Source organism: Lotus japonicus, chromosome 3 (assembly GCF_012489685.1).
Source record: "Lotus japonicus ecotype B-129 chromosome 3, LjGifu_v1.2".
NCBI lineage: Eukaryota > Viridiplantae > Streptophyta > Magnoliopsida > Fabales > Fabaceae > Lotus > Lotus japonicus.
Window position 1 is genome coordinate 49,770,222 of NC_080043.1, and position 23,570 is coordinate 49,793,791.

The 23,570-nt window shown below is 42.1% G+C and overlaps 1 non-coding gene across 1 annotated transcript; it reads left to right on the forward strand.

Moving 5' to 3' along the window:
• The first annotated feature begins 22,293 nt into the window (after positions 1 to 22,293).
• LOC130709593 (small nucleolar RNA R71) lies at positions 22,294 to 22,400 on the forward strand. Its single transcript, XR_009010070.1, has one exon. It is a non-coding gene; the product is annotated as a small nucleolar RNA R71 (small nucleolar RNA).
• The last annotated feature ends 1,170 nt before the right edge of the window (positions 22,401 to 23,570 follow it).

Consider the following 23,570-nt stretch of genomic DNA (forward strand, 5'->3'; position numbering starts at 1 on the left):
GTATAAAACTTTGGTGTTAGGTTAAGGAAACAAACTTGAACTTGATCTTAAACTTTTCTATAATTCCTATTTTCTCCCCCTTTGGCATTATTAAAAAGAAAAAAAAGAGAAAATAATTAGTAGAACGGTATAATAGGCATAGCAAACATGGCAAACGTTAGTCATAAAACGATAAGCATGGTAGAACGGTAAAAGCATAATCAGTGAACAATTGTCTTAAAACATAAAAGTAAATGCGAATTGTTCAGGATAGAGAGTTGGCCATTAGCCAAAGCGTGTCAGCAGCTGATCGATCTTCAGAGCAAGGGTCATGAACTGCTGGTTGATGTGGTCACGGTGGTCTTCAAAGTCTTCTCTGGTGACAAATTGAGTCACCAAGACTTGAGCACTTGAGCTTCCACCTTCAGTCTTGAAACCAGCTTGAAGTCCCTCAGATTCATCTTCTTCTTTTCCATCAGCAGAACTGTTCATTTGTGACTCTGCATCTTCTTCTTCTTCAAGCATCTTCTCCTTTCCTTTTTCAGTGTGGGCTTTCTCAGAATGAGAAACAACTTCAGGAATGTGAGTGGGTAGGAGTACAAATACCTAAGTTCCAAATTTCAGTGAGAGCGCTGAGGTCCGATTCATGAGAGAATATGGCAGAGTACCAACATATCCCTCAGAGACACTCAATTTCCAGAAGTCTGGATCAGGAACTTTGCAAGCGTGAAGTTGGAACATGTAGTTGTCACCCTCTTGTCGTTTCCATGTAGCGGTGAGCTGATTGCTTGAAGACTTGTCAATCTTTCTTGCCAGAAGGTTCAGGTAGCTTTTGAACGATCCCTTGGTAGTCGTCAAGGTGCGTCTGCGTTTGATAGCAGAGGACACTAGCGTCTGAAGACGCCTCTTTCTTGCTTGAGAAATATAGAGAACAGTACCGGATCTGCTTGCCTTGAGAGTGCTTGCTTCCGTGAACGGTTTGAGAGTAGAAGGTGTCACATGCTCATCGGCAATCAATGACTTAGGCAAAGATTGAACAAGTTGGAATGCAGAGGCATTCTCTTGTGCAACGGCAGTTTGGTCAGTGATGAAAACAGTGTTCATGGTAGAGTTTGGTTGAGGTGTGAATGGTTCATTTGTTGTTTCAGTCAAGGGTTCATTGAGGTTTGTGTTTGGTGGGAGTTTTGGCAATGGTTCAGTGTGGTGTTGTGAATGTGTTGGAGAGGAGTGTGGTGTTTGAGTATTGTCAACAAACAGTGAATCCAGAAAATCTTTGTTGGACATTTCAGTAGGAATTTCTTGATAAGGTAAGAGAGAGCTTGCTAACCTTGTGTGAAGAACAATGCCCTCATCAAAGAGGGGCTCCTCAGGTTCAGCAGAGAGAATCTCCCTTTTCTGATATGCAGGATGTGGTCCAACAGCAACTTGAGGTTCTTCAAATTGCTTCCTCAATCTCTTTAGCTTTCTGGGTTCAGCGTTCTTGACAGGCGGAGAACCTTTTTCTGATCTGGTTCTTGAAGCGATGGGGTTGGATTGAGAATGCAGGGGTTCACCACTCTTCACCACTCTTCACAATCTTGATTGAACGGCTTTTTGCAGGAGCTGTGGGGATTGGAACGGACTGTTCTTCCTCATCCTCAGGGAACGGTGCGATGCGGAGAGCTGCAGGAACGATTCTCTTGGACGGTTCCTTCTTTGACACATCGGACAGTTCTGTCAGACTTTTCTTCTTTGTCTGGACAGTCTGTTCATCAGATACCTTTTCTTTTCCTCTGGTGTTTCTCCTTGTTCTGGGCAAGTATTCTTCAGGAACATCAGAGGCATCAAAGGGAATGTTCATCTTGCTCACATCTCCCAGTCTGATCGGTGAAGGAAAGATCACATCTTCATTCAAGCGATCCTCTGATTCCAGAAACTCTTTGGTAATACCTTTCTTCTCGAAAATAACAGTCAGCAGCGAGCCAAAAGGAAGGTATCCTTGGCTTTTCTCCAGATAGTTGATCAAGTAGTTCCACATCAAGTGTGCAGGGTTAATTTTCACTCTTTTCAAGATCTTGTACAATGCGTACCTTGCATGCGCATTTACATGACTTCTTGCACCATCCTTTGGTAAGACAACCTTGCTAATCACAGCATTGTTGAACTTTACTTCATCAATGAGATTGCTCACTTCCACAGTCAGTGGTTCCTCTTGGTTCTTCCAAATGCACTTCCAGTCATCAACTTTCGCAAACCAATTTGGAGAATATTTTTCACCAACTTCCAAATCCACATCCAGTGCTTCAGCCATGTCGTTGAGAGTCACTGAGATGATCTTGTCATTTACTTTGGACTTAATGACTTGTCTGTGATTTATCACAACAGCACAGTCATAAAATTCCTTCACCAAAGGCACATACACCTCGCGCTGAGCCATGGTGTACACCGTCTCCCAGTCCTAATGAAGTAAGTCTGCAAGCCCAGCCATCTTCACGAAGGCAAACACCTTCAGATCAAAGTACCTTGGGGACACAAGAGAGTTGTCACCCAGTTTCTCAGTTTTCACGGCTCCAACCTCCTTGAGTTGAACAGAGCGTTGGCGGTTGATTCTCTCTGATCTCCTCTGGATGATCTCCATTTCTTCAGCAGAGTAAGGTGTTTTACCACCTTTCTTGGATGGGGCCTTTGATTTGGAAGGGGCTTTGGAAGAGGTAGCAAGAACTCCGGCCATTTGGGAGTGAGAGGAAGTTGCAGAGAAAGCTTAGGGTTTCTTTACTTGGAAGAGAGAGAGAGAGTAAATTGCAAATGAAGTGTGGTGAAAGAGAGAGAAGGAAATCTTTTGGATATATTTAATTCGGAATAAGGAATGGCGGTTTTGGGTGTTGTGCAGATAGCGGTTTTCTTTTCATGAGAGGGAAACTATTAAACAATTGGGCAGTTGAGACCACGCGCGTTAAAAGTAAGAAAGATAACTGCTTCGCATTTAATGTGATGAGACCTTTCAAAATTCACTGTTGTAGCACGTGCGAGAGTAATGATGCGTTGAACTAAACAATTTCTTTGCCAGCTGTTAACCAAACGATATAGATTTCCTGAGAGCAACTTCATTGAACGAAGAGTTGTTGAACGATTTGATCTACAGGTTGAACAGTGAAGAGACAGAACAGTGCTGATGTTCTTTGAAGAGCGAAACCTGCAAAATAGAAACCTTTGTTTCCATACCTTTTATTGAGCAGAGTGCATATTTATCCTTGTTCTTAGATCTGAGAATCTGCCTTCTAAAAGAGGTTTCGTGAGTATGTCAGCAAGTTGATCTTCTGTGTGTATATGAGATATATCAATGTTTCCCTTTGCCACAAGATCTCTAATGAAATGATGTTTGATCTCAATATGCTTTGTCCTTGAATGCTGAACTGGATTCTTGGCAATATTGATGGCACTTGTGTTATCACATAGAAGAGGTATATTGTTTTCATGAATGTTGTAATCCTCAAGTTGATGCTTTATCCATAGGAGTTGTGTACAACAAGAACTTGCTGCCACATATTCAGCTTCAGCAGTGGATAAGGAAATAGTGCTTTGACGTTTACTTGTCCAGGATACTAAACAGTTTCCCAGAAAGTGACATCCTCCACTAGTGCTTTTTCGTTCAACTCGATCACCAGCATAATCCGCATCACAAAATCCTTTCAACCTGAAATCTTCACCTTTCTCATATAATAGACCAAGATTAGCAGTACCAATTAAATATCTAAAGATTCGCTTAACAGCACTAAGATGAGATTGTTGTGGGTTTACCTGAAACCTTGCACATAGACAAACACTAAACATTATGTCTGGTCTGCTGGACGTTAAATAAAGAAGTGAACCAATCATCCCTCTGTACGATGTTGGGTCAACTGGTGAGCTTTCATCACTTTTGTCCAGAACAATGTTGGGATACATAGGAGTACTCATCTCATTTGACTTGTGCATGTTGTAATTTTTGAGCATATCCTTTATGTACTTGGACTGATGTATGAAGATCTTGTCTTTCTCTTGCTTGATTTGAAGTCCCAGAAAGAATTTCAGTTCTCCCATCATACTCATTTCAAATTCACTTTGCATGAGAGTAGAAAATTCTTTGCACAGTTTATTGCTGGTTGCACCAAAGATGATATCATCAACATACAATTGTACAAGGATGTAGTCGTCCTTCAATTGCTTCCTGAAGAGGGTGTTGTCAATCTTTCCTCTTGAAAAACCATTTTTCATGAGAAAGTTGCTTAGACGATCATACCAAGCCCTTGGGGCTTGTTTTAAACCGTACAGAGCTTTCTTCAACCTGAACACGTAGTCTGGAGTGGACGGTTCTTCAAAGCCTGGAGGTTGCTTCACATAGACTTCCTCTTCAATTACTCTGTTCAGAAAGGCGCTTTTGACATCCATTTGATATAGCTTGATGGAGTGTTGACATGCAAAAGCTAGGAGTATCCTTATTGCTTCAATTCTTGCAACTGGTGCGAACGTTTTAGTGTAGTCAATTCCTTCTTGTTGGTTGTAACCTTGTGCTACTAGTCTCGCTTTGTTTCTAGTGACTTTCCCATTTTCATCCATCTTGTTTCTGAAGACCCATTTAGTACCAATGATAGATTTTCCAGTTGGTCTTGGAACGAGGGTTCATACTTGACTTCTTTCAAATTGATTTAGTTCTTCTTGCATAGCAAGAATCCATCCTTCATCTTGTAGAGCCTCTTCAACGTTCTTTGGTTCAATCTCTGAGATGAATGCGCTGTTTGATTCTTCTCTGAATGCTGATCTGGTCTTTACTTTTTCTGATACACTTCCAATGATTTGCTCTGGTGGATGATCACTTCTGTACTTCCACTCCTTTGGAAGTGAGATTCCGCTTGAAGTCATGACTTGGTCGGACTGCTCAGGGATAGTAGCAGGAGGTGACGGAGATTGATCTTCATGAACTGATTCTGATGGTTGAGCTCTTGTTGTGTCGTCATCTGCTTCATCATGATCTGATAGGTCTAGATTGAGAAAATCTCTTTCTAAATGATCAACGGCCTTGATTGAACTATCATCAAACTTGACATTGATAGATTCTTCAACAACTTTTGTTCTTGAGTTGTAAATTCTATAGGCTTTGGAGTGAGAAGAATATCCAAGGAGAATTCCTTGATCAGACTTATTGTCAAATTTTCCGATGTTGTCCTTGGTGTTGAGAATGTAACACTTGCATCCAAATGGATGAAAGTACGATACAGTAGGCTTTCTATCTTTCCATAGTTCATATGGAGTCTTTTTCAACATGGGTCGCATAGATATTCTATTCTGAATGTAGCATGCAGTTTCAATAGCTTCAGCCCAGAAATACTTTGGTAGGGAAGTTTCACTGAGCATTGTCCTTGCCATTTCTTGAAGTGATCTGTTCTTCCGTTCAGCTACACCGTTTTGCTGTGGTGTCCTTGGAGCTGAGAACTGATGGTTGATACCTTCTTGTGCACAGAAATTTTCAAAATCTTCATTCACAAACTCTCCTCCTCTGTCACTGCGAATGGTTGTGATGCAGTAGCCCTTTTCATTTTGAACTCTTTTGCTGAAGATCTTGAATGCTTGGAATGTTTCATCCTTGCTTCTTAGGAAGTAGACCCAACAGAATCTTGTGTAGTCATCGATAATGACAAAACAAAATCTTTTTCCATAAACACTAGCTACCCTAGTGGGACCAAACAAATCCATATGTAAGAGGTCCAGAGGTTTGCTAGTACTGACAAAGTTTTTAGCACGATAGGAGGTACGATGCTGTTTGCTTTGAGTACATGCAGAACATGTAGCATCAGATTTGATAGATAGTTTTGGCAAACCACGTACTATGTCATTACTTATGATTTTAGTAATGGTCCTTAAGGATGCATGCCCTAGCTTCCTATGCCAAAGCCATGTATTATCCTCTGATGATACTAGACAAGTTACATTTTGATTTGCTAGGTTTTCCAAGTTCGTCTTATATAGATTCCCTTGTCTCTGAGCTTCAAAGATGATTTTGTCATCGGAATCAGTAACACTACACTTCACTTTATTAAAGGAAACAGTGAACCCACTATCACATAATTGACTTATGCTAAGTAGATTATGTTTTAACCCTTTAACTAACAAGACATTATTAATTACTGGAAGAGGTTCCTTACCAACAGTACCTTCTCCAACAATGAATCCTTTTTGATTTCCACCAAAGGTTACAGATCCACCATCAGATCTAACTTGAATCTCGGGGAACATAGATTTTTCTCCCGTCATATGACGCGAGCATCCACTGTCCAGGTACCATTGTTGGCGTTTCCTTCGTTCTGTTAAGTAAATCTGCAACAGGAATTATTGATTTCTTAGGTACCCAGATTTTCTTGGGTCCTATAGGGTTAGTTGCACGCTTGGGAGGAATCTTCTTCTCATAGAAGATTTTCTTTCCTTCCCTTTCTACTGAACAGTTCACAACAAATTTGGATTCACTATCAATAGAAGAAGTAAACGATATATCAGACATAGTTTCATTGGACGGTTCACTGCTGTCAAAACCCAAACCACTTTTATCATATAAGTCTCTACTGTTTCCACATAGTTTAACTAAGTTGTCATGCCCTATTGTGAAAGTAGATAAATCATCAATCAAAACTTTGATTCTTTTCTTTAAAGCAGATACTTCCATCGTGGAGTCTTGTTTCTTTAAAAACTCATTTTCATAAATGATGGAATCTTTTTCTTTTAAAACTTTCTCATGTTCTTTTTGCAACTTGGAAAACTGTTTCTTCAGGTTCTTGTATTTTTCAGATAAAGTGTAAGAATGTTCAAGCAGTTCATTAAACTCTTCTTCAAGGTTTTCAGATCTTACCTCATCATCTTCATCATCATCTGATCCATTTACTGAAGCCATGAGAGCGAATAGAGATTCTTCATCTTCTTCTTCCTCGTCATCTTCAGAGTTGTTTTCAGAATCATCCCTGCTAGCTACTAGAGCTTTCTTCTTCTTGTAGAATGATTTCCTGACAGGCTTTTTGGCTAGTCTAGGACAGTCTGGCTTGATGTGACCTGACTTTTTGCATTCGAAACATGTAATGTTGCTTTTGTCTGCAGTTGAGGTGCTTTCACCTTTGTGTGGAAAGGATTTCTTTTTCTGACTTGATTCTCTTTTGTTGTCCTTCTTCAGGCCTTTTCCTCTTTGTTGCTTGATCCACATCTTTTTGAACTTTCTGTTGAACAGCGCTTGCTCATCATCGGACAGTTCTTCTGAGGAATCTTCTTCATTAGACATTTCTTTCGTCTGACTGTTCTTGGAGATGTTAGCTTTGAAGGCGATGCTTTTCTGCTTCTTTAGGCTTTCATCTTGAGAAAGTTCAATCTCATGAACCTTCAGAGATCCCAGGAGATCTTCAAGTTTTAATGTGCTAAGATCTCTTGCTTCTTGGATAGCAGTAACTTTGGGTCTCCATCTTCTAGGAAGACACCTCAGTATTTTTGTGATTTGATCAATGTGTGCGTACGTGCGATCGAGATTTCGAAGACCATTGATAATGGTTTGAAATCTTGCGAACATTTAATCAATGGTTTCACTTTCCTTCATTTTGAAGGTTTCATATTCAGCCACTAGTAGACTTACTTTGTCTTGACGTACATTTGCTGTACCTTCATAGGCAAGCCCTAGAGCTTCCCATACTTCTTTGGCAGTTGCGAGTCCATCAACTTTGTTCAACTGAGCTTTGCTTAAGGCACATAAGAGAAATAGTTTTGCCTTTGAATTGAGTTGATAGTCTTTGCGTTGAGCTTCTGTCAGCTGATCTTTCTTGATGGGTTCACCAGCGTCATCTTTATAAACGATGTTGCCATTTTCAATGATATCCCACAAGTTGTAGTTTGAGGATTCTATGAAAAGTTGCATGTGCGTCTTCCAGTAGGGATATTCGGTTCCATCAAAGAAAGGAGGCTTGTTGGTGGATGAGCCCGTAGCGATAGCTTGATCTTCTGCCATGGATCTTTACTCTACACCTGTTAAGATGTTAGTTCTAGAGCCTAAGCTCTGATGCCAATTGATATGTGTCCTTAAAAATTACTTGTTAAAACTTTAGTTTATGAAAAGAATATAAGTTCTTAAGAAAACTGTTATGGTGACTTTCCAAAAACCGTTTAGTGCAGCGGAAGTAAGTAAATAAAGCAGAACGATCAGCACACAGGAATTTATACTGGTTCACCCTAAACGATTGGGCTACGTCCAGTACTTGGCCACCACCAAGATTTTCACTAGCAAGTATCAAGGACTTCTCCAATACAAGTATTAGACAGGACTTCTCCAAGTATTATCATGGACTTCTCCAAGTATTGTACAGGACTCCTCCCAGTATTATCACGGACTTCTCCAAGTATTGTACAGGACTCCTCCTACAATCAACAAGATTGTTTGGCTCTACAAGAAATCTCTTCTCAAAAGAGTTAGTGTAGACAATTTATGGCACTGGAACTCACAAGTGTTTTGGGTTCTGAAAGGACGTTGGAACACACAAGAGTTCAGAATCTAAGAGAGAACTAAATGAAGAGGTTTGACTTTTTTAAGGTTTGGTATTCTCTCTTGATTTAGCAAAGGTATGAGATCGGATTTGACTCTTAGGAAATTTGCTGTGAGCTTTTAATGCTTTGAAGAATGTTTGGAGTAACTGCTCTGAGTTCTTTCTTTTCTTGCAATAAATTTTTCTCTTCTCTATATTCTTCAATCTTCAGATATGTCCTTTATATATGATCTTGCTAGTTGTGTAGCCGTTGAGACACAAAATCTGGCCGTTGTTTGTAGCCGTTGTGAGAGTCATCTAACCGTTGATTCAAATCTCCGGTTGGTAGCTCCATTAAATGCATGCTGCTTTTCAAAGCTATCCTTTAGCCAAAAAGGTGTACTTTGTCAGCTAGTAGGTGGCGATAGCTTTGGGCTACTTTGCAGAAGAGAGACATTTTGGAAATGTGATGTTGACGTGTTGTCCTTTTTCCTTTTCATTGGTCACCGAGACTTCTCTCTTCAAAGGTAAATCAGTTTGCACGAGACCGGATTAGTTTCCTTCTGACTAAAGAATGGGACAAATGGTTGAGATATAATTTTGACTTTCCCGCTCAAAGGCTTCTTCTGAAATTCTGAGGTATGACGTGGCATGAAACGATCCAGAATAAGTGTCTTCCTCGTTTACTGGACGATGCGGTCATATCTTGCGTAAACTTCTTTTTCCTTATAAGGCTTAGACATATTCGTTGAAGCATGTGACCTTATAATATATATTTCCTGAAAAATGACATTAACATCTGGAATTAGATTTTAGTATAGAGAAGTATTTATAAAAATTGTTAGGATCAAAATAAGATTGAAACACGTTGTAACACGTTTGAACTTAACAGCCTCTAGATGTATGTTGATATGAATGCGGGAGCAGGTAAATAATGAACGGAAAAAATGAAAACGGGTGAATAGATAAATGGGCAGGGCGAGCAGACCGCCCGGGCTTGATCGCCGTAATTGGGTGAGGAGATCGGGCCGCCGCGATTATGGGCGGTGTCGCCATGAATTCCGCCTTTCGTTTCCTCGCCGTGTAGCACATGTTTTTAGTGGTTAAAGCTTTGAGAGTGTGCCATGTATAACTAGGACTTTCGCTCGGTATTGGACCGAGGCTTTTGTTCACACGCATATTTCCCGTAAGAGCAGGTGTGGCCCCTCCAGCCTTATTAGGTGGGGTCTTATAGTTGCTCGAGGCCCAATGGCCATATAGGTTGCCCGAGACTTTCAGCCTAGTTAAAAATGCTCGCCCGCGTTTCGGGAAGACTTGACTCGCCCATATTTCGGGGAGGTTCTTTGGATAAGAAGCTTATCCGCACACGTCGCTAGTAGGGGCTACGGTCAGCGCCGGACTTTCCGGAGCGATCCCCAGACATCAAGGTCGTGTTGGGGCTGCCGTCTAGGTTTAATAATTAGGAGTATTGCTGAGAATATCCTTTTTTGTATTTGATTTGTATAAATTTTTACATCGAGGGATGCCTCGTTAAAAAACTCCCATGTTGGAGAAAAAGAGTGCATCTTTATTTTTAGTCCTAGCTTTTTGGTTGTTTCCTCGCCATATCCCCACTTTGTGACCTTTCCCTCGATCAGAGTATCGTACCCAGTAAACGGCGAATTTCCCTTTTTCCCGCCTTTAACTCCGCCCCTTCTCCCCTCTCTTTTTCCTTCTGCGCGGGCGGGCTGAATGTGGGCAGCCCCCTGGAAGTAGTTTCCTTTCGTTCCCAGCTAAAGAGGTCAACGTTGTCCTCTACCAACTTACTCAGGCGCCGTTCTTGCTCACGGGTGAGCCTATGCTCAATCGCCAGTACGCCTCTACTGGTTGCATCCATGTCCCTGCTCTCTCCACATCTCTTGCTGTCTGTACGAGTAAAGGATCCGTCTTTCCCTGCCTTCCGGGGCCCCTCGCCCTGACTTCCCCCTTTCTTCGTCCTATTCGCCCTTTTGCTAACGTGCCTTTATCGTTTACTCGCGTCACTCTTGCTCTGTGTAGCCGAACGCTCTTGCCCTCCTTCAGCTACCTCAATCTCATGACACCTGTGTCCGTTGCCGGCTCCTCTCTTACCATACAAGTTAAGGCTATTGCTGTAGCACTTCCTCGCCCCCTCTTGATCTACCTCTATTTTTCCTATCCTTCCGCAGAGCAGTGGATACTTTATCGCGAAGTGGACCGTGGATATCACTGCATGGAGGTGATTTAAAGTGTTTCATCCTATGATTATGTTATAAACTGCTGCAACCCGTAGGACCAGATACCTTATCCTTTGGAGCTCGGTGTCCTCGCCCACTCCAAAAACTGTGTCCAACTTCACATAGCCGCGTACCCGAACCTGCTTTCCCGAGAAACCTGCCACGTTTCCTGTGTATGGCATCAAATCCTTGTCTGTCAGCCCCAACTGTCCGAACGCGTCCCCATAGATGATATCTGCTGAGCTGCCTTGGTCCAAAAGCACCATCTGCACATTGAACCCATTAATTCTTACCATTACCTCTAACGGATCATCTGTATGGGCCTTGATTCCCTCAAAATCTGCGGATGATACTACTATATCTGGGTGTTGGCACCCAAATGGAACTGGATACCCCTGGACCGATGCCACCGCCTCTTCCCGCTTTTCCCTTGTCGCTGATGTGATGCTGGCGCCGTAAGGGCCCCCTGTGATTGCATTAACCGTTCTGGCTATCGCTCCACCCCTGCCGTCGACGTCTTCCTCTGCTTCCTTTTCTTTCGCCATACTTATCTTCTCGTTTCCTGGCCTTGATAAACTGCCTAATTTGGCCCTTCGGAGATAAACAGTCACTGGTGTTATGGCCCCCCAGGTTGTGATATTCACCCCACTTGGACCGACCCTTGACGTCGTGCCAGGGGTCAATTTCGTACTCGCCATCCTCGCCTGTTTCCACAACTGTCACCTCCAGGAGTGACTTTGCCGATTCATTGCCCGCGTTCCCCTCTGGCCTCTTTCGTCGGCGAAAGTTAGTTGCCCGCCGAGAGCGCTTTCCCCTGAATTCCTTAATTAATTGGCCAATGTTGAGTCAATCTGCAAGTGCACAGATATCTCCGGGTTTTAATATCGAATCCACAGGGACCGTGAGTGAGAATTATGGTTTAAGCTCGAAGCTTGTGAGTTTGAAAGCAAATAAAATTCAGTTTTTGGATTTGTTTGTTTGTAACAAGAGTTTGCAAAATAAGCAATAGTGAAGAAAATGAAAATATCAATTGATGAAAATGCTCTGGGTTAATGTTCATCCAATCCTTCCTAGACAACCTACCCTATGCAATTGAAACCTTGAATCATTCCCTTATTGTTATAGCCTAGATACTTACTCATTGATTCCTCACATGAGCAATTCTCTCATACTAAAAGCTAAGCCCAATTCCTTGTGTACCTAGTCATTCATATGAGGTTTATAAGCATGCAATTTTCAGGCCAACAAAACCAATCCCCCACTCTATTCCTAGAAGCAAGCAAAGAGAGGTCAATTCCAACCCAAGTCCCCATATTACAACAATCTTCCAATATGATTGCAATTTAGCCTTAAGCAAAGGTGCACCCAAGCTTATCATGCATAAAAGAATTGAAATATAAGGTAGATTCAAGAACAAGAGCATAGAGATAGGAATTAAGTCTAGAAATTCATGAAATCACATTGAACCCAAAGCAAAAGAGAGTACTAGCCACTCATGGCTAGTGAATCCATACAAAAATGTAAAGAAAACCTGGAAAATACAAGGTGGAAGCCTCTCACAAGCCCCAAAAGCACTTCCTAAACTTCAATACTTGGTAAAAATCTCAAAGAAAATCAAAAGTTCTGAACAAAATGGCTTAAAGCATTATTAATAGGCATAAAAAAGTCGAGCTGGGGCGCTCAAGCGCTGCCCTGGGGCGCTCAAGCGCTGCCCTGGGGCGCTTAAGCGCCCATGTGGCAGATGCAAGGCTCCAGCTTCTGGAGTGCTGGCGCTGGAACGCCAGGTGAGGGCGCTGGAGCGCCAGCTGCACGCTCTTGATGGCTTTTCAGCTTTTTGTAACCCCCCTTTGAATGCTTTCTTCAATTCCTTTGCATCTTGGCCTTCCTTTTCCATAAGTTACCTGTTGCAGCACTAAAGGACCAAGACAAGGAGTAAAATCAATAAATTCAAAGGGCTTTTAACCACCTTAGTCCTCACAAAATCATGGCAAAACTCATGCAAGTCCTAAACTCTATAAAAATGCAAAAACAACCCTTCATAAAACCATAAAATTACCATAACTTAACTCAAACTCAAATAAACACAAAAATGCATGAGAATACATGAAACACTACATGAGACAAAGAAAAAGACTCAAAACACTCAAAGAAATGACACTAAAACCACTACTAACATAGGGTCATCACACCACTATACTCAACGACAGCTCGCCCTCGAGCGTAGAAAACACTCGCTTGCCCTCTAGCGCAAGAAATGCTCCCAAACAAGTGCCTTCACAAAGGATACTACCCACAAAACTGGGGAAAGAGTAACTACAGCTGGTTCCAAGAGAAAAGATCCAACAACCTTGTGAGACCCAAGTTTTTAAGTTTGGAATAAACCGAATAAAATTCCTTTTCACGATTAATTTGAGGTAACGTGAAGGAAAACCTGAACAAGTGTCTATTGAATGGAATAAATTTGTGAAGGAGAAAGTTCAGGAAAAAGCTAAGGATGGTATCCAAGTCGATAAAGGTTATAGCACGGTTAGTATTCGCTTTAACCTAGGTCAAGAACGCTAGGAAATAGCTAATTTACTCTTTAAGGCACGATGAAAACTAATTCCAAAAATTTTCAGAGAAATGTTAGAACTTCTCTTATTCGTCTATAAACGAGCGTTTCGATACGAAACCCTAGAATGTAAGAACGTCAAATTCCAATACTCGGAAGTTTGCCGAAACCGAATCACTGATAGTTCAGAAACCCTAAAATCAACGGACGATGAAGACTTTTTCTATTCGGAGCTTCAAATAAAGATTTCATCCGCATACGCCCACTCTAATCGACGTTCCAGATCTTTCTTCAGAAGGAAGTTTCTGCATCCGAGGTCAAAATCATAAAGTGCATAAAGTGCATTTTAAGCCGGTACACATTAAAAACAAGCCTCGAAAACCAAAAATCATACTGATATTTCTTTGGAGAATTAGAAGATTCAGCGGGAAGAATATCGTGTCTAAAATACGTTGGAATCAGTAGGAAAAATCGGATTCGCGAAATTCTCATTTTTCCGCATTTTCCATTTCCTATATATAGTATGAAAAATGAAAAAAAAAAAAATCAAAAAAATAGCTTCACAACACACACACACGGCCGAGACATTGAAGAGGAAAAAGGAAGAAAAGTGATTTTTCCAATTCTTGACCGATCGTCGTTCCGTTCGTTGCTACGCGTAGACATCGAGGTACTGATGCTATCCCTCACTTCTGATCGTCAGATCTGTCGACTTTTTCTATGTCTTTCTGTGCTCAAAGTTTTGAGCTTTTTGTAAAACTGTCCAAATAAGCTGATTTTAGTGTCTAAACTTATTGCCTACGTGCTCTAGAGCGTGAATATCCGGTTGTTTTCTGCTGAATGTCGCCGAAATGCCGCCGGGATCAATTTCTGTTGGAAAAACCCATTTCTGGGTAAAGTTCCGTTCTTTAAGCTGGAAATTCACGACTGAGCTTAGCTTTAGTAGGATTAGTTGTTATAAATGTCGTTAGGATCGATCCCATCCAATTTGTTTTTCGAAATTCCAATTTTGAAATTCTGAGCTGAAAATAATGACCAAAATACCCCTGCGACAGTTTTCCACCCGATAATTTTTCTGAGAGTTTCCCTGGCCTAGATATCGCCTAAGAATACCTTGGAATTGATTTAGATCGAAGAAAAAGTTCGAAAACCCTATTTTCTATAGTGGCCGAAACCTATTTGCTTGGGTACCGTGTCCAAAAATAATTTTCGGGTCTCTATGACCTGAGCCATTGCGTAGCTCTTTCAATTGTCGAAATTTTGGCGCCGGTTTCGTGTCATTCCGAGTTCTGTAGCTCGAGTTATGCACGTTTTAGCGAATAAAGTGTTTTTGTACAAAACTTGAATCGAGTCAAAACTCATCCATTCGGGGAAAGCCCTTCCATTCGTGCCTAAATGTTGTACTCTGAAGCTTCTTGAGCTTCGTCGAACATTAGTTAGGATTGTTTCGACTGTATCGACTTGTTTTGATTCATTATTGCTTTGCTTGCTCAAAGGTTCAATTGTGGAAACTTTGGGATTGACTGAACAAGCTTGTGAGCGAGACCTGCACCGTGAGACCAGAACAACTCGAGGTTAGGGCAACTTACTTACTAGCTAATGATTTATAGGCGTCGATAAATTCGACTTGAATATTGCTTGACATTGAATATTGCTTGTTATTGAATATTGCTTGGGTATTGTTGATCGTTTGAAATTGGAAAGTTTTTTTCTGGAGGCTTTGGCCGAGTGAACTTATATGAGACGTGTGTCTCCGTTTTCTGAGAGGCTTCGGCCGTTTACTGGTTTCTGTCTTATGATTCCCGCACCATACTCTTATTGCATCGCTCTTTAGAGCTGAATATTGTTGAATTGATATCGAATTGTGCGTGTTGACGCGATTGCGGAGCGTAGGACATTTGAGTTGATGTTGTTGATCTTTCGGGTTGAGAGGAAACCCTAGGCAGGTCCTGACCTTAGGTCTGAGATCTAGCCCTCTTTGAATACTTAGACTTTTCCGGGGATTATATTTGGGGGATTTGGGAAACTTTGAATAGTTGGAATTTGGAACTTGAGAATTTATGGAACTTGGATTTCGATAATAAACCTCATAACTTGATTAACTCCACTTGAAATGCTTTGATTAATTAACGAGACCTTTAGGAAAATTTAAGACTTGGAAATGATTGTGAAAAACGGGAAATAGTCGAAAAGCCTTGAACTTGAGATGATTTGATGGTCGTCACGAGGATGAACCATAGTGACCATGGAAATGTCACTGAGTGCAATATGTACTCCGACTTTTCACAGCCTAGTCGCAAGACGACTTTGATCTTCGGGTCCTTTTAAATTGAGACTTGTGGTTAAACTCGTACGTGTGAGGACGATTCGATGTTTTGTTAACCATATTGCATTATGCATATGTTTGGGGTTTGGGACGGTCAGAAGACTGGGCCTTCACGAAGAACACCAAGGGTGTATCTTCGACTTTGCGGCGCGAATCCGTATGTCCAAACCCGACGGGTTGGGCCGATTCGGCAATAATTGTTGACACGCGCGAATCCGTATATTCAATCCGATGGATTGGATCGATTCGGCGGTAGTCACTCAGGCACGCGTGAGTCCGTATGTTCAATCCGATGGATTGGATCGATTCAGCGATTGCCATTTTACCTCGCGTGAATCCGTATGTTCAATCCGAGGGATTGGATCGATTCAGCGACAACTTTTCGACACGCGCGGATCCGTATGTTCAATCCGATGGATTGGATCGATTCGGCGGTAGTCATTGGACACGCGCAACGTCCTTATGTTCGACTCTTTTGAGTGAACCGACTTGGCGTTGTCATTCGTTGCATGTGCGAGTCCGTATGTTCAACCCGATGGGTTGGATCGACTCGACATGCCTAATTGTGGGAGTTGCGTGTGCGAGTCCGTATGTTCAACCCAAGGGGTTTGATCGACTTGACATGCCTAATTGTTGGGATAATCTTCTGAGTTGACATTGCATGCATACATGCACCCCTACTGATTTATTGAGTCATTGTTTATTGAACTGTTGAGATAGCAGATATCGAATTGTTTATTAGAGCCTTGATAACATGCTATGTATATACCTTAGGGTAGGCAATACATAAATTACATGTAGATATACAACATATATATATATATATATATATATATATACCCCCTTATTCTTCACATGTTGTTTGTATTATCTATTTTATTCCGTGAGTTGACCCTAGCGCCTTGGCTTTGTTTGTATGTTTGTGTTTGGGCGGTCGGCCTGCTGCCAGGCGTCCGTCAGTCGATTCGTGATGACTCGTCACTCGAGGAGGACCAGGAGCGTAATGATTATTACTGAAGCTTTCGACGAGGACCCGGACTGAATGCATGACCAGATGAGGGTCGATGATGGAAGCATAGGGTATGGGTGTTTAGAGCCTACTAAGGTTGGGTGTTAGTGTCATAGCTCTGAATCGTCATTTGTACTTTTGGGACAGGGTAGTTTCCGACAGATTGCTTTTCGGTGTGGTTCTCCGTTGATGGGAATCGCATGGTGTAGTCGGACGTAAGAAGTCTTTTTGGAAGCCGTTTTGGGCTGACTTACTTTTCGAAGGACTGTATTTATAAAACTTATGACTCTATTTATGAGTCGCACTTGTTTGCCGTTGGGCAACACTTTTAGTTACTTGATGTTACTTTCCGTCACTTGAGGACACTCGTGACGATGTTTTTAGTTGCAGCGAGGGCTGTGCTTGTATTGTATATTAATCGCTGTTAATCGCGATTGGGTTGAGTCTTTATTTCGACAAGTCTTTTTATTTAAACAAAAACGAAAAAAAAATACCTGCTTTTCCACTTTACTTTATTTTATTTTCGAGTTACTAAAGTGACGCCACCGAAATCGGGGTGTTACAAACCTACCTCATGCAACTTTTTTGAAAAGAGAAGAGTATTGAGTCCATCATGAGAAGCATATAGATCTAAAATCCTAGGATGAGAGATAATTTAGTGCACTGAGCACACAAGCAAGTTCATAGGTTCTGGATGTCATTCACTCAAAAGCAACAAAGATCAAAACATGCACAAATTCAAAGAGACTTCACAAGGGTTGGAATGCGTGGTTTGGTGAAGTACAAGGTGGTTGGTCCCTAAGGAAAACTAAGGCTTTAAAGCGCATTGAGTGTGGTCCAAATAGTAACCCCCGGAGCTTTCAACAACAAACCTTTTAGCACAAGTCTCTTGACCCTTTTTCAAGTTCTTTTTTTTCTTTTTTCCACTCCAACTTTGATTAGGAGTTCTCTTTCTTTTTTCTTTTTCATTTTTTTCCTTGGGACAAGAGACATTTTCAAACTTTAATTATCACCTCCAACACAATGCAAGGATCAACACTCCCCATAATTCCGACCTATCATCCGTCCCAATCATTTAGCTAACAAAGAAATCTTCAATAGGCTCAAAAGGGACAACTAGGGACAAATATTCAAGCCAAGAAAAACTCTGAGGTTCAAAAACCTATTAGTCTCATGAATAGTGCAAGTACCACAAAGCATGCAAAGTGTGAAATCAATACAGAACGAAGAATTGCAAGTGAGTCAGGATCCTCCAGGGAAATTTAATGGTGAAGGGTCAAAGATAGACCCTTAATGGGCTCAAACCAACTCCTTTCTAAAGAAACACTCGGAAGACCGAAGTCTCCTCCTCCCTTCCCCAACATACAATCACTCATCCCCAAAACAACATGAGTATCCACAAGAAACAAATTTTCAAAACCGACACAAGTAGTGCAGCACAACTAGCGGGCAAAAACATGTGAGTATAGGGAAGAATAAGACCCAAAAAAAAAAAAAAATTACTAAACAATGCATGATAAAAAGAAAACAAAATCTACAAATGAAAAATATGTTAAACATGCATGACCTATTAAGATAGAATTACCTCATCGCAATCACTCCATGGGGTCATGATCGCCCCTTCCATCACCATGATCCGGATGAACTCCGGCGTCATGCATTATGCTCAAATCAATCATCCTCTGCTCCAATGTATTGAAATCCATTGGGCCTTGGTATCCAGGATCTGAGGTGCTTCCTCCCCTCCAGTGGAGATCAAGATCCCGGTGAAGGCGATCTTTCCTAAAAAACATCCGCCCGAAAGTGGCCTCCATCCAAGCCGGTGAAGGATCAGCATGAGGTGGAGTAACAACCTCATTCACCACTTCATTAATCTCCTCTTCTTCTTCTTCCTCTTCCGCTAGCTCTGTCGGATCCTCCTCTTCCTCATCCTCCTGAGGCATCCTAGACATCCAATCTTGAAAAAGTTGGTGCACCCGATCCTTGCTAAGAATGGGGGAAACCAACAACCTCTGCTGCACAGGAAATGTGGGTCTCCTAGCCTTCTCCCTAACATCATGAATCAAAGCAGTAATCAAGTGAGGGAACATAGGACGTGGCTTCTCCTTACCCACATTGTAGTGTGAGTAAATCTTCTCGGAAATGATCCTCACCACATCCATTGGGTGGCCCCTAATAATGCAATAGATTGTAATTAGGACCACCGCTCTCACTTCAGATTTGTGGGAGCTAGGGAACAAGGAATCCTGCAAAAACTCACCCCACACATGAGCCAACGGTGTCATGTTTTGTCTCAGCAAGTAGGTGGGGTAACCTCTATCATCCTTCTCCCAATGTTGTCCAGGCCTAACCACCACTACTTCCAAATCCCTCAAGAACTCAGAAGAGCGATCTGAAAGCAAGCAGTGGAAGGTACTCCTACTCTTCCATGGGAAAATGGCATTCTCCTCATGCTCCGTGAGAAGGCCAAGGAAGCTACAAATCTTTTCCGCTCCAAAGTCAATCACATCACCTCTAAACCATGACAAGAAGGTGGGGGGATCCGGTTTGTCGTCTTGATCATCACAGTAGGTATTCGCATAGAATTCCCTAACCATGACTTCACAAGCAATAGGAATTGGATCCACCCAATTCTTCCATCTCCTTGTCTCCATGGCCTCTTGCATACCGAGGGGGTCTCTTCTTCCATCCCTATAAAATACTCCTCGCTCCTTCACACACCCCTTGTGTGCTAGGACGGATTGATAGATTTCCTCCTTTTTCGTCGATAAGAAGCGAGAGCGGTCAAAGTTCTGGGAAATGGAAGAGGACCCTGCGGCTTGTGGGATATCTTGCTCTCTTAGCAGGCATCTGCACAAAAGTTAGCACAACCACAAGCCGCACAAAACCATTAGTCATGTTAGTCGAAAATAAATAAAAAGTATGTACAAAAATTAAAACTTGAACCCCTAAGAGCACCCAATCAAGTTTTCTAGTGAATTTGGCAAGGAGAAGAAATAAGCCACAAAGCACTTGCCCAAAATCGACTAGAAAAACTCATTGGAGCATTCTATCAAACACCTAGGAGACACAAAACAAAGCTACTCTACACTACTTCTATCTAACTACCCAACTCTCACTAATCTCACACCCATTACTAACATTGGCACAAAAAACCCATGAAAAGCAAAAACAAACCAAACCCAACTTGCACAAACTTAAAATCACTCACCCATAACCCCCAAGAGTCATAAACTTGCAAACCCATGAAACTTAGATGGAAGGAAGTGGAAAATTGGAACTTACCTTGAACTTGGAGTGAGTGGGTGCAAGTGAGATGCTCTTGATGCAATGCAAACTTGGGAAGAGGAGAGTGGGCAAAAGTGTGTGTAAGTGAGATTGGGAGAGTAGAAAATGGGTATATGTAGAGAGAGGGGCGGTTTTAGAGAGAAAGAGATCGAAGTTAGAAAGTGGGAAAATGAAGAGTTAGAAGTGTTTAAAAATGAAAAAACTGTGTGTGTGTGTGTGCGTGTTGGGGCGCTCAAGCGCTGAGAAGGGGCGCTTGAGCGCCCTGGGTGCCCAAACCAGCCAGAAGCTACGGGCAGGCTGGCGCTGGAGCGCCAGCGCAGGGCGCTTGCCCCGTGCAAAATGTGTTTTTTTTTCTTTTTTTTTTAAAAAATAAAAGAACTATCCTAAGGCATTTTCAACAAAAATAAAACAATGGGTTGTCTCCCATCCAGCCCTTTGTTATAGTCCAAGGTAGACTCTCCCTCCTTTGATGTTAGGAAGGAAATTCCTTACTCTTAAATGACTTACCACAATCGCAAGGCAAGAACCTTGCACAAAACCTTCGAAACAAATCCTCCCATGAGGTTATGTCTTGTTGCTCATCAAACCATGCTCTTGCTCCCTTGGTCAAGGAGTGGGGAAAAAGTTTGATTTTCAAATCATCATCACTCATCCCTTCCTTCTTTCCAAGAGAACATGCTAGCTAAAACTTCACCATATGAGCATGGAGATTCTCGTACTTTGACCCCCCATACTTGTTACCACTCACAAGCTTTATAAGAGTCAAAGGGAGCTCGACATCTTTCTTTTCCACCTTGGGGGTCTCTTCTTGAACCTTTGGAACACTTTTGATCATATCACAGACAAAGTCATCAACATGGTTAGTCTCTAACATGGGATTGAAAACAGAGAACCTTACATTTTCCTTACCAACATGAAGGATGAGATGACCCTTGTCGACATCAATCTTAGCCCTACCGGTAGCTAAGAATGGTCGGCCAATAATGAGCGGAATCTTCTCATCGTCTTCCATGTCAAGCACAACGAAATCCACGAGGTACACATACTTGTCCACCCTCACCATAACATCCTCCACAATCCCGTATGGTGTCTTGAGGGACCGATCCGCCATTTGTAAAGAAAGCATTGTTGGTGTCACCTCTCCTAGATCCAACCTCTCAAACATGGTAGGCGGCATCAAGTTGATGCTCGCCCCCAAATCACAAAGTGCTTCTACTTCTGCCATCCCTTCAACCTCCACCGGAATAGTGAAACTTTCGGGGTCTCTTCTTTTCATTGGCATCTTACGCTGCATGATGGCACTACACTCTTCTGTCATCATTACCGTCTCATCAACCCCCTTTAAACTCCTCCTCTTAGACAAGATATCCCTCATGAACCTAGCATACATGGGCACTTGCTCCAATGCATCGGCAAAAGGGATATTAATGTGGAGTTTCTTGAAAACCTCCGCAAACTTTGAGAACTTCTTGTCTATGTTTTTCTTAGTCAAGGCCTTGGGAAAAGGGACCTTGCTAACCTTAGGAGTGAGATCTACAACTTCCTTAGTCTTGATGGGTACCACAACTTCCTCCTCAACTATCTCCTCAATTTTTTCACCCTCTGTTTTTTTCTTCAATTCACTCATCACCCTACCACTTCGAGTAGTCACTACAGAGGCATTCTCTTGTTTGGGATTGGGGATAGTATTGGAAGGAAACTTACCTTGAGGTCTTTCGGTTATTTCCTTGGCCAGCTGGTCAAATTGATTCTCTAAGTTCTTAATAGCCGCTTCTTGATTTTTGTAATTATTCTCCATTCGGTTGATGAAAGTCTCCACCAACTCTAAGCTTTTCTTGGAGCCGACACTTTCACCTTCTACTCTCTCTTGTGGCTGCCTTGAGCCTTGGCCTTGGAAACCTTGGCTAGGAAATTGCCTTTGAAAGCCACTTCCTTGCCCATTGTTACCTTGCCTCCAAGAGAAATTAGGGTGATTCCTCCATCCTGGATTGTAAGTATTTGAAAATGGGTCATTCCGAGCTTGACCCATGGCCTTCACTTCCTCCTCCGGTCTAGTCTCTGTGCATTCCTCGCTGTAATGTGGTCCTCCACAAGTCACACACTCCAATTTGGCAACTCGACCACCAATCTTGGTAGTCTTCATTTGATTTTGAATCTCATTCATTTAATTGGAGAGTCGCTTGTTGGAGGCCATGAGTTGATCATAAGCCTCAACCTCTAGGACCCCTCTTCGGGCTTGGCGTTCATTACTTTAGTTCATGGCCCTTATAGCCATTTTTTCAATCAACTCGTACCCCACTTGTGGAAGTAAGGCATCGAACTCACCGTTTGAAGCCGCATCCAAGCCAAACCTCGAAGAATATTGGAGACCATCATAGAACTTTGCTACTTGTTCCGCTTGGGTGAGGTTATGTTGAGGACACCTCCTCAAGAGCTTTTTGAACCTTTCCCAAGCTTCATAGATATTTTCATCGGTGGATTGAGCAAAAGTAATGATGTGATTCTTGAGCTTTCTCAAGAGGGCTCTTGGAACAAACCTTGTGGTGAATTTCTCAGCCAAGTCCTCCCAAGATGTAATGCTACCTTGGGGCTGTGAATTCAACCACTCTTCAGCAGTATCCCTCAATGAAAAAGGGAACAAACTCAAGCGGATGGTGTCCGCTGAAACATTCTGAACTCTGTAGGTGTTGCAATTGCGGATGAAACGCTTCATGTGTGCATGAGGATCTTCAAGAGCACCTCCACCTACTGATTTTGGCTCACCAAATTGATGAATGTCGGCCTCAGCTCAAAATTTCTCGTGCCATCGGGGGAAACTATGCTGCCCGGATAATCGTAGCTCATGGCAGCCGAGGTGAGGTCTCTAAGAGAACGATTGACATTCTCTGCTTCTTGCTCTTGAAGTCTTTAAGCAATAGCCTCATTCACTCTTTCTTCAATGTGGGCTTGCAATTCCTCCTCCGTCATATGGGCAGCCATGGAGGCTATCTCAACAACTCTTTGCTGAGCTCGACGACGATGGAGGGTATGTTCAGGCTCCGGATCAAACTCCAATGGATCCGTACCAAGCCCACCTTGCATAAACTGAAATACAAAACCAAAGAAAGGTTAGTAATACCTGTTCAATGCAATGAAAAAGTACAACCCTGTAACTTAAACCGAAAACCACAAACAGTCCCCGACAACGGCGCCAAAAACTTGTTGAGTCAATCTTCAAGTGCACAGATATCTCTGGGTTTTAATATCGAATCCACAGGGACCGTGAGTGAGAATTATGGTTTAAGCTCGAAGCTTGTGAGTTTGAAGGAAAATAAAATTCAGTTTTTGGATTTGTTTGTTTGTAACAAGAGCTTGCAAAATAAGCAATAGTGAAGAAAATGAAAATATCAATTGATGAAAATGCTCTGGGTTAATGTTCATCCAATCCTTCCTAGACAACCTACCCTATGCAATTGAAACCATGAATCATTCCCTTATTGTTATAGCCTAGATACTTTCTCATTGATTCCTCACATGAACAATTCTCTCATACTAAAAGCTAAGCTCAATTCCTTGTGTACCTAGTCATTCATATGAGGTTTATAAGCATGCAATTTTCAGGCCAACAAAACCAATCCCCCACTCTATTCCTAGAAGCAAGCAAAGAGAGGTCAATTCCAACCCAAGTCCCAAATTACAACAA